General features: G+C 35.1%; 1 long non-coding RNA gene across 1 annotated transcript; it reads right to left on the reverse strand.

Annotated features, from left to right (window-relative positions):
* Positions 1–3,773: 3,773 nt before the first annotated feature.
* On the reverse strand, positions 3,774–6,962 carry LOC135964767 (uncharacterized). Its single transcript, XR_010577389.2, has 3 exons — positions 6,849–6,962; positions 6,220–6,302; positions 3,774–4,478 (listed from the first exon to the last, which is right to left on the reverse strand). It is a non-coding gene; the product is annotated as an uncharacterized lncRNA (long non-coding RNA).
* Between the last annotated feature and the right edge of the window lie 4,136 nt (positions 6,963–11,098).

Genomic DNA, 11,098 nt, shown 5'->3' on the forward strand with positions numbered 1-11,098 from the left:
TGCAGGCAGCAGTAAAAAAAGTCTCAACAGAGATAGTGACCCATTTGTTTTTCTGAATTTCAAGGTCATTGCATTGGTCTATATGGCAAGTGTGAAATTAATTACTTCTCTTTCAGATTTGACAATAAGAAGATAATAAAGCATAAGTGGTGATGGACATATGTAGTTCACACTAAATGAGACCGAATTGTACTAAATCATAACATGATCATGGTTGACTACAGCATTAACAATCCAACCATGTAAATTCATATATACAAAATATGTACATGCATTCTCATATAGGGGATGAACTATGTGATTGAAAACCTGTGGGTTATGTTTGTGTGTCATATTTCTTTAAGACGTATTAACCAAAACACCACTCAGAGGTGAAAGAATCTTTCACCAACCAAAAAAATTCTTGCAAACGGAACAGAGAAATTCAGACTTTGAACAAAAATTAAATATTGAAATGTATTAGGTCATGCCAAACGTTATTGATGAATATATTTACAAACAATTTATGATGAACACTAGAAATTTTCTTGCTTGTTTAATGCAACGTATTATATCATTATTAATACCACTATTTTATCATCATTTGTATATAAAAGACATCAGATATCCTCTTCAAATTAATTGAATTTTAAGTATTTATCTACATAGGATTTGAAAAATTGATTCAAAAATGGTGATAGAGTATATGTTATTATCCCAGTATATCACTGAATGTGTCAAAATCCTTTACACACTGAATGTAAATTATCCCTAAAAATCATATTTAAAATTTGTTCCACCCTTGCTTATATTTTTAGGGTGACTGAAGGAGTCCCTGATTATTTCGCAAGCACTTTTTAGTATGTGCTGTAAACAAAGGCCCAACCAAATTGGATCCGGTTTAGCCAATAGAAATCTAGCTGTCAAAATCTGCTCCAGCTTTTAATATCTTAGACTTTCATTTTCTAAGTGAGCATGAACCTGAAGTTTGGTCTAGTCTCCAAACAAGAAAACTGCCACTGTAAATGTGATTATCTTCATGCTGCAGCCTAGTGATCATCCAGTGTGGTGTAGTAGAATGAATGCAGGGTATAGAGTCAGGACATTAATAAAAATCCCAGAGGTACAAAACACTCTTCAGAGAGAGCTGTGTAACATGGGCCAGCTTTGAGTCTTCTAGTTGTGTAACTTTGGGCAACTTGCTTGCATTTCTGACCCTCTATTTGTTTTCCAATTTAAAAAAATGGGGATTTTATCACACTTACATAAATCTAGAACAATCCATGCCATAAAGATTAGATTTGAAATGATAGTTGCTCTAATGGTTAATTTTAGGTGTCAACTTGACTGGATTAAGGGATACCCAGATTGCTGGTAAGCTCTTATTTCTGAGTATGTCTGTGAGAGTATTTCCAGAAGAGACTGACATTTTAATCAGTGAGCTGAATAAGGAAGATCAATCCTCACCAATGTAGTCAGGCACCACCCAATCAACTGAGGGCCCAGATAGAACAAAAAGAGGAAAGATGAATTCTGTCTCTCTCTTCTGGAGTTGCGACACCCATCTTCTCTTGCCCTTGGACCTCAGAACTCCAGGTTCTCTAGCCTTTGGACTCTAGGACTTGCACCAGGAGCCCACCCCAGATTCTCAGGCCTCTGACCGCTGACTGAGAGGTACACCATTTGCTTCCCTGGTTCTGAGGCCTTCATACTTGAACTGAACCATGCTCTAGGCTTCCCTGGTTCTTCAGCTTGCAGACAGCATATCATGGGACTTCTCAGCTTTTATAATTATGTGAGCTAATCCCCTAATAAATCCCCTCTCTTCTATCTATACTTTTGATTCTGCCCTCAAGAGAACCTTGCTTGATATGGTTTCCTTTTCTAAAACTATTTTCTCAGTAGTAATATACTTTTTACATTCTTGAATTTATGCATTCTGCTTATCAAAGTAATACCTACAAATGACACACCAGAATCTCCACTGGTGTCTTTGCATTACAGCTATTAATAAATGTACATGTATGTGTGTGCTTTGTGGACTGAATGTTTGTGTCTCCCTAAATTCATACGTTGAAGCCCTAACCACCAATGTGTTGGTATTTGGAGATGGGTCTTTGGGAGGTAATTAGGTTGAGATGACATCACAAGGGTGGGATCCCTATAATGGGATTAGTGTCTTGATAAGAAAAGGAAGAGAATCAAGAGCTCTCTCTCCTCCCTGCCACCTCCGGCCCCACCCTGTGAGGACACAGTCAGAAGGTGGCCATCTGCAACCCGAAAAGAAAGCCCTCTGCTACCTTGATCTGGGACTTCCCAGTCTCCAAAAATGTGATAAATAAATTCCTATTGTTTAAGTCACCTACTCTATGGCAGCCTGAGAGAACTAAAACATAATCACAAAAACACATAAACACAGACACACACACACAAAGATAAATACACACACACACTCTGATATGTGTATTTTTTTTCAAATTTCAATTTTCAAAAGAAAAAATATAATCCAAATACCCAGTACAAATTTAGCCTCTTTAATCTAGGTTTTTTTCTACATGCCTTCTCTTTGGGTTTAAGGACAATCATTATTTGTCTCTTCTCGTCAGTGGAAACTTACAATGGAGAGAAGGAATTTGGATTTTATCTCACAGGCAATAAGAATTCACTTTTCATACTTGGACAGGGAGTTAAAAATAAATAATATTAGTCTGGCTACTCTGTGTAGGATATTCCAAGATAGACCAAATGTAAGAAGTCTAGAGGTTCATGTTATTCAAGTTCAAAATGATAAAGGATGAAATAGAATTGTGCTTATAAAAATACAAATGATTGTATTGATGCTTCGGAGTTGAATGTGCCTGAGTTTAGTTCTTGCTTCCATGATCACTAGCTCTGTGGTATTAAGTCTAGTCTTCACTACATCTTAGGATTCTTCTTAAAATGGGATTAATAAAGCCAACCCACTTCAAGGTTGGCGTAGGGTTTTAAAAAGCCAGAGCTGTTAATAGTCATAACTGATATTGGCAGCCAGTTCCCAATGACTAGATCTGGATCCAAGTGGGTATGGAGATTAAATGAGACGGTTAATGCTGAGTGCTGAGCAAAGTGCTTAATACATAGTACATCTGCTAGTTGGCAGTTATTGCTGTTATGCACAGAAAAATTGGAGGGGGTTGGCTGTTGTAATGTTGAAACTGGTTGGATATAGAGAATACATGAAAAATAAAGTTTAGAAGATTTGATATTTGAGATTTGGGTATCAAATTGAATTTGAATCTACTGGTACTATTAGGTCTTAAAGCATACCAGCAGAATTTTTGGAAGAAGTGAAAAAGCATATGCAGATATTTAAAAGCCTTTCTTCTTGAAGGAAAGGTGCATGACAATCTTTATGATTTAGCTGAAAATATTAATGTTATAGTTAAAAACCAGGCATTTGAAGAAGTCATAATATGATAACTGCTTGAGGCAGTAAATAATAAATTTAGATAAGATATGTTACATTCCAGATGACTGAGAGTCTTATTAAGGACTCAGCCCACCCACCCCCTACAAATATGAAAATATCTAACAGAAATTGAAAATATAAGAATATATGAAAGGCAAATTATTAGGGTATTATTAGAACTCAGTAGGTGATTTTATGTGCGTTTGTATAAGAAAAACTTTGGAAGAAATGACTTGAAATTAGAGCAAAAGGGCTTTAGTGAATTTTGTGCTCTGCACAAGCAAATTTCTACTTTTTCCAAAGGAAAATTGGATTAAATAATAGAAAACGGTAGTAATACATAAAATAATATATTATTTGAGAGGTTTATTTTCTCATACACATTGTTTCCTATGTTCCATATTGATTAAATAAGAAAAGATAATTTATAGCAGAATATTTGCTTGAAAATAATAACATAATAATATTGTTAATATGTTATCACAAAAAGTCTATTGTGAAACCACAAATGTTTGATATGGGTTTCAAGCATCATTTGTTTATTATAATAAGACATGGTGTTATATTATATTGAGATATTACACTTATTAAAACAAATTCTTTCAAAGATTGTCAATCTATTAGTACTACCCTGAGGGAAGAAGGGGGGGTTAACTCAAAAGGAGACAATTATAAAAAATATCTAAAGATGAAATATAGCTTTCAGACTTCAAAAGAAATAAAGTTGAGTTTTAAGTTATCTGGAAAGAACCTATAGTTTCCAGTTGATGAAAATAAAATGACCTTGGCCGGGTGTGGCACTCCCAGCACTTTGGAAGGCCAAGGCAGGCGGATCACCTGAGTTCAGGAGTTCAAGACCAGTCTGGCCAACATGGCAAAACCCCATCTCTATTAAAATACAAAAATTAGTCAGGTGTGGTAGTGTGCACATGTAATCCCAGCTCCTCAAGAGGCTGAGGCAGGAGAATCACTTGAACCCAGGAGGTGGAGGTTGCAGTGAGCTGAGATCACGCCATTGCTCTCCAACCTGGGTGACAGACAGAGACTCCATCTGGAAAAAAAAGAAAGAAAATAAAATGGTCTTAACTCATTAAAAAAGTTAACTCTTCTATAGAGGAACCAAATTGGCAAACAAACTTTAATTGTTAAGATTACAAATATCTGTTTCGGACAATGGTTTTAGATGTTTGTATAAAATAAACCCATATTTCCTTTTGGAATATGTAAATTCCAATCATTTAAATTAACATTTCCAATCCTCTCTCTAATTTTGTTTTGATGTTTTCTTTAGAAGCATTTGTGATAGACACGTGTTTTCCTGTAATCTGCACAACTTAATAAATACTTGTATAATGCTAATGTATATACTGTCTATATGAGATTCATATTTTAACAATGGATGTGAAATTGTATACACTACAGACCTCAAAACCCTGAGCAGAGGCAGTCTGACTGAAAAACTACATCAACCCAATATAAGGATTGTGGCTTAGACAATGAAAATGACTTTATATTAATTCAGTCACCTCATTGATTTGTCTACCTGATGACCCATATCAAACGAACACACAACAATAAATTTGGTTCACTGAAAAGCATTTTAACTAAAATTCGCCAGATGTTGGCAATCACTCATTCTCAATCCACATCTTATCTCACTGATGAAAGAAGAGAATCTCATAAACCCTCAGCTATTCATTAACAAGTCAAGCAGCTCTCCATGGAGGCAAGCCCTTCACATGCTCCATGGCCCTTGCTCAGATTGTAACATTTGTGCATTTTTCTTTGGTGCTAAAAAAAAAAAAAAGAGAGAATTGGTCCCAGCGCTTCTGAACATTTCAGTTGTTTATAAACTGCCCAAATGGGGACACACGATCTCCATTCCTCGATTCCTATTGGTGTTACTTTTCTTTTCTTTTCTTTTTTTTTTTTAAAGATATTTACAATTCCTTCCCTACCCAGTGGGCAACATGGAATGGCTTTCACTTCCTTAATTCCCACAGCCAGTCCTGCAAATCTCTCAGTCCACGCATCCTCTACAGATGCTCAGATGTGTTCCCTGTCTTTGATTCCTTATTACCTTTCACCTGAACTACTGAAAGAACCTTCTATAAATACTCTCATAAAGTAATTTTTTCTTATTTCACTTGATTTTAATTAATTCATAGTTATAAGATCTCTCTGGAATTAATTTTTAGGGCTAGCATAAAGTGGTACTTGAGGTTTACTTTTACATAGGGCTATCAGTTGGTCCAGCACAATTTACTAAAGAGGCTTTTCCTTCACCATTGTATTGTTGTGTTATCATTGTAATGAAATGGAAAGACTAGATAAGCATGTCTATTTTTTCATTCTCTCCCCTCTTCCCTTAAACTACTTGATTCTTATTTCAGTAGCACAATGTGTTGACAACTACTAAATTTTGACTACTAAATCTTCATAGTCAGTGTTCAAGACAAGAAGTCCACCAACTGTTACTTTTCAAAATTGTTTCAACTATTTTAATTTCTATCCCTGTCCATATAAATTTTAGGATTGGCTTGCGAATTTAACAAGTGCTTATGTAAATACAAACTTATCAAACAGTATACTTTAAATATGTGCAGTGTATTGTACATAATACTGTTTTTTAAAATTTTGTAGGTTTTCACTTCCAGGAAGATAGAACAGATGTACTTTTGTTTATTCCTTCCACTAAACGAAATGAGAACTCTTGGGAATTATATATTAAAAAAACATAAAAAGATGCGGAAAGGTAGAAAGAAGAAGGCAGAAGATAGGAAATCTGATACCTGAAGAACAACATGGTAGAGAGTTTTCTGAGTTTTCTTTTTGACTCGTATATCTCAGGCTTAGAACTGAAGAAGCCAGTAACCTGGAAACATCAATGTGCAGAAACAAAAACAGTAAAATAGAAATGAAAATCAGCTGTCTCTAGCCAAATGGCCAGGAAAGGTGCAGCCCTGCAAGATAGAAAATTTTTAAACAATAACCACTCCACTCAAGCCAAATTCTACAGAAAAAAATAAATAAATAAAATAAAATTAAAAAGTGCCTCACTTCATCCATGTCAGCAAAGTCTGATTGGAGAGCCTGGACTTTCACTCTTAAAGGCTATAACAAGGTAGTCTAAAACCTGCACAGAGGTGGTCAAGAACAGGCACTTAGAAAAAAAGGCCTTTCGTCCCCACCAGAAACCGATAAGGATCCCCTAGAATTCCTGATGAAGTGGTGTTAGAGAAGGGCTAGTGGAGACCCAAGATTATGCCTGTGCAGCTGTGGTGTCACAAGGGGCCATGTGAGAATGGAAATGAGACACTAATGAGTTACTAAACCCCTTCCAGCCAGTGGGAAATACATGGAAGCTTACTGGGGAGCCAAAACTTCCCTCTCTGCCCACCAGTAATGAGAAGCACACTACCTCAGGCCTTAATGAATGCCAAGCATGGAACCTGGATTTCTACCCAACCTGGCAGCAAAAGGAACAGGGACTTCCTTCTTCTGCTGGAGAGGTATCTGAAGAAGCAAGCCAAACAGAAAGTTTAAATAAGATCTAGGGTGTCATAACATAAAACCCAAATACCTAGTTTTCATTCAAAAACACATACCATACCAGGTGTCAGGAAAACACCAAACAGAATGAAAAGAAAGGAAGTCAACACATGCCAACACCCGGGTGACAGGGATGTCAAGGGTATGAAAAAGGATTTTAAAAAATATTTATTTATTTATTTGTTTATTTTGAAGACAGAGTCTCACTCTGTTGCCCAGGCTGGAGTGCAGTGGCACAATCTCGGCTCACTGCAACCTCTGCTTCTGGGGTTCAAGCGATTCTCCTGCCTCAGCCTCCAAGTAGCTGGGATTACAGGTGCCCGCCCCCACGCAGAGCTCATTTTGGTATTTTTAGTAGAAATGGGGTTTCACCATGTTGGCCAGGTTGATCTCGAACTCCTGACCTCAAGTGATCCACCGCCTTGGCCTCCCAAAGTGCTGGGATTACAGGTGTGAGCCACCGCGCCCAGCCTGAAAAGGATTTTAAAGTAGCATCATAAAAATGCTTAAGTGTGTTCAAACATATAGTTAGATAAAATGAGAAAAATCGAGTATTTGATAGCACAACAGGGTGACTGCATCAACAATAATTTATTGTACATTTTAAAATAACTAAAAGTATAATTAGATTGTAACACAAAGAAAGGATAAATGCTTGAGGTGATGGATACTCCATTTACCATGATGTGATTATTATGCATTGTATGCCCATATCAAAATATCTCATGTACCCCATAAATATACACACCTACTATGTACCCGTAAAAATTAAATATAATTAAAAATATATATTATTGAACAAGCAATTACATAGATGCTTAAAACAAGTAAAGCAATAGAAAGTCTCAGCAAAGAAACACGATATACAAAAGAACCAAAAGGAAATTTCAGAACCGAAAAATATAATTGAAATTTTAAAAGCTTTATGAATGGGATGAATAGCTGAGTGAATGGGATGGGGAAGAGTATGTGAACTGGAGACAGAAGAATAGAAAACATCCAAGGGGAAAAAAAGAAAAAATTTGGACTTGTTAAATGTATTTCCATTTTGTTCTTTGGTTCTCTAAGGCAATATTTGTTATCCAAGTTTTAAACAGATTTTGTATTTTCAATTTATGGTATAATATAATTCACTGCTACTATTTGAAAATTGTAGCAAGTGAATTTTTTTACTTTAGAATTAATGTATTGCCCTATTGAAATATATTAAGGAACTAAACCATCAAATGAAGTAGATGGAAAGATGAGTCTTTTGCTGAATATATATATTTGTCAAATAAAATATATCAGGTTATTTATTTTCTGAATAAAAATGCATAAATTCATAATTATCATTAAGAAAACATGACTTTATAATTCAAATGATGTACACATCTGTAATAGCAAGTTTGGGAAGCTTTTTCAAGTAGCCAGTAGGCATACAGCCTATTTCATTAGTGTGTAAAGTATATTTATTTTGAAGAGAAAAATGACATAAACACAAAATATATATAGCCACTCTTTCAATCTTTTAAGGCATCCTGAAATGTTTAATTAAGGATATCAATGGCCTCAGAAGTTAAAATCATGAGTAAATGGAAATATTTTTTCTCTGACCAATTAAATCTCATTTAATGCAGCCATCAATAGCTACTATTCTCATTCTATCAAGTATAATATATACCAAATAGAAGAGTCAAAATGTAACAAAAAAGGATTCAATCATGTGCTTGTGGTACAAACAGATACTTGAGGAAAACAATATATGTGTCCCTTTGTTCCAGTTAAACCTCATTACCAGTGTTTCAGCCTCAGGAAGAAATACCCCAGAAGAGAAACCCTAAATTATTGCGTTTAATAGGAACCAGTTACAAGACTATGCACTGGTGCAGGGGCCTACTCATGACAATTTCTGCCAAGAAATGAGCAACCAGGTATGGGGTGCACATAAGGAATCCGTTGTGCTTATTGTCATAATATTCCACTTAGCCACAAATTGCCAGTGAATGATGCCCAAGTGTCTTCTTGCAATGCTCGATGAAGCCAAGCAAGTCAGGGAAACTACTTCTCTAGCTGGATGATAAAGAAGCAATTAAACTTTTGGAAGATTGCTGTGAAATTTTTCTGGCAATGACATATTCCTGAAATGTCTGTAGAAATGTCTGTAAATCGCATTTTAGAAAATAACTTCCAACTTTAAATAATGCAGCAATCCAATATTTAAAATTATTCAGAAGAAAGTGCAATTTAAAGTTTTAAAAATAGGTTAGAAGGTAAGACCTCAATAACCTGTTTTCCAACTTCTGTTTTAATTAAATAATACAGTTTAAAGCAGGACACACATATGATGGAAATTCCAAAAGTAGGAATTAGAAATTTCAACTTCTAATTGTCATTTTCCTTTTTGGCTTAGAAACTTGATTAACTCTATGAGGTATAAATAAAACTGCATGCAATATAATATGCTGAGAAAATTGCCTTAATCTTACACAAACTTTTTATTGAAGTAAAATTCACATATTAAGTTAGTCACTTTAAAGTGAAGAATTCAGCAATATTTAGTACATTCACAACGATGTACAACCTCATCTCTCTAGTCCCAAAACATTTCCATCACTCCAAAATAAAATCCCATATCCATTTAACAATTACTCCCCAATTTCTTCTCCCCCACCAGCACCTGACAACCAACAATCTGCTTTCTTTTTCTATGGATTTACCTATTCTGGATATTTCATATAAAAGGAATCATAGAATATGTGACCTTTTGTGTCTATCTTATTTCATTTGGAATATAGTTTTCCAGGTTCATCCCTGTTGTAGCACGTGTCAGTACTTTGTTTATTTTTATGGCTGAATATTTCATTCTATGTATATATCACGGTTTGTTGATCTATTAATCTGTCAATGGACATTTGTACTCTTTCTTTCTAGCTATTGTAAACAGTGTTGTTATGAACATTTGTTTACAAGCTTTTGTTCGAGTAGCTGTTTTCAATTCTTTCAGGGTATATGCTTAGCAGTGCAACTGCTAGATCATAGGATAATCCTGTGTTTTACTTTTGAGAAACTGACAACCTGTTTTTCATAGCAGCAGAACAATTTTACATTCCCAACGGAAATGTACAAGGGTTCCAATATCTTCCTACTTCACCATTTGTTTTGCCTGAATTATAAACACATTTTTATTTTTGCTCTTTGAAATCAACAATGTGTATTTAGGAAATAAAATTATAGAGAGCTTTTTATTGCTGGTCATGCCAAAAAGTAATCTAAAATATTTCTACACATATTGATATTTGTTCTTTGTTAGAACAGCTAAATGATTTTTACAAAGAAATAATATTATTTGTGAATGAACATGGGACAATGCCAGAGTATATTTCTCCAACCTTCACAATTATCTACAAGGAGTGTTTATGATGCTTTTTCACACCCAAGCATAATGGTGAAATGTAGAAATGATTTAATTAAAGAGAATGCCTCCATCCTGCTAAACACTAAAGTAAAAAAAATAAAACAAATTGCCAAAGTCAGTGTTGCCTTTCAAGGTCATTCCTTGAGAAGAGGTTTGAAATTGATCAGTGTTATACATCTCAGTGACCGCCTCCATCATGTTCGATAGCTTGGATTTCAAGGTTTTTCGTGACATGTTGAGCACCATCATCCTGCATGCCCTTGCCATCATACGGAAATAGAAAACATGAAATTATAACAGCAAAGATGATCATAGAGGTATAAGGATGAGAATTTCAGATTCAGAAGTACAAATGATAAGAAACATCAAAGTGGAAAAATAATCTTGCTTGAAGCTGCCAAAGTGGACTTTTAGCTTGGTACTTCCCAGGATCCTGACCTATCGCAAGTCCTCTTACCTGTACAGGTTTCAGTGTATTAGGAATCTTCTTAGGAGCTGGATTCATGTGTCACAGAAAGAATGTTATATATCCTCTTAATTCTTTCTGATTACAGCTTTATGTAGACCCCATTTCCCACCTCACACAATAATCCCGTAAAAGAATTGATGGGGTGAAGGTTGCATTTGAAAAGATGTTTAGCTATACAAAAATGATATATTGCACTTGGAAAGAAACAGTGGCATTATGCCACATGGGTCAAGAAGCCATATAAAACATGTGA

This window comes from Macaca fascicularis, chromosome 8, assembly GCF_037993035.2.
Source record: "Macaca fascicularis isolate 582-1 chromosome 8, T2T-MFA8v1.1".
Taxonomy (NCBI): Eukaryota; Metazoa; Chordata; class Mammalia; order Primates; family Cercopithecidae; genus Macaca; species Macaca fascicularis.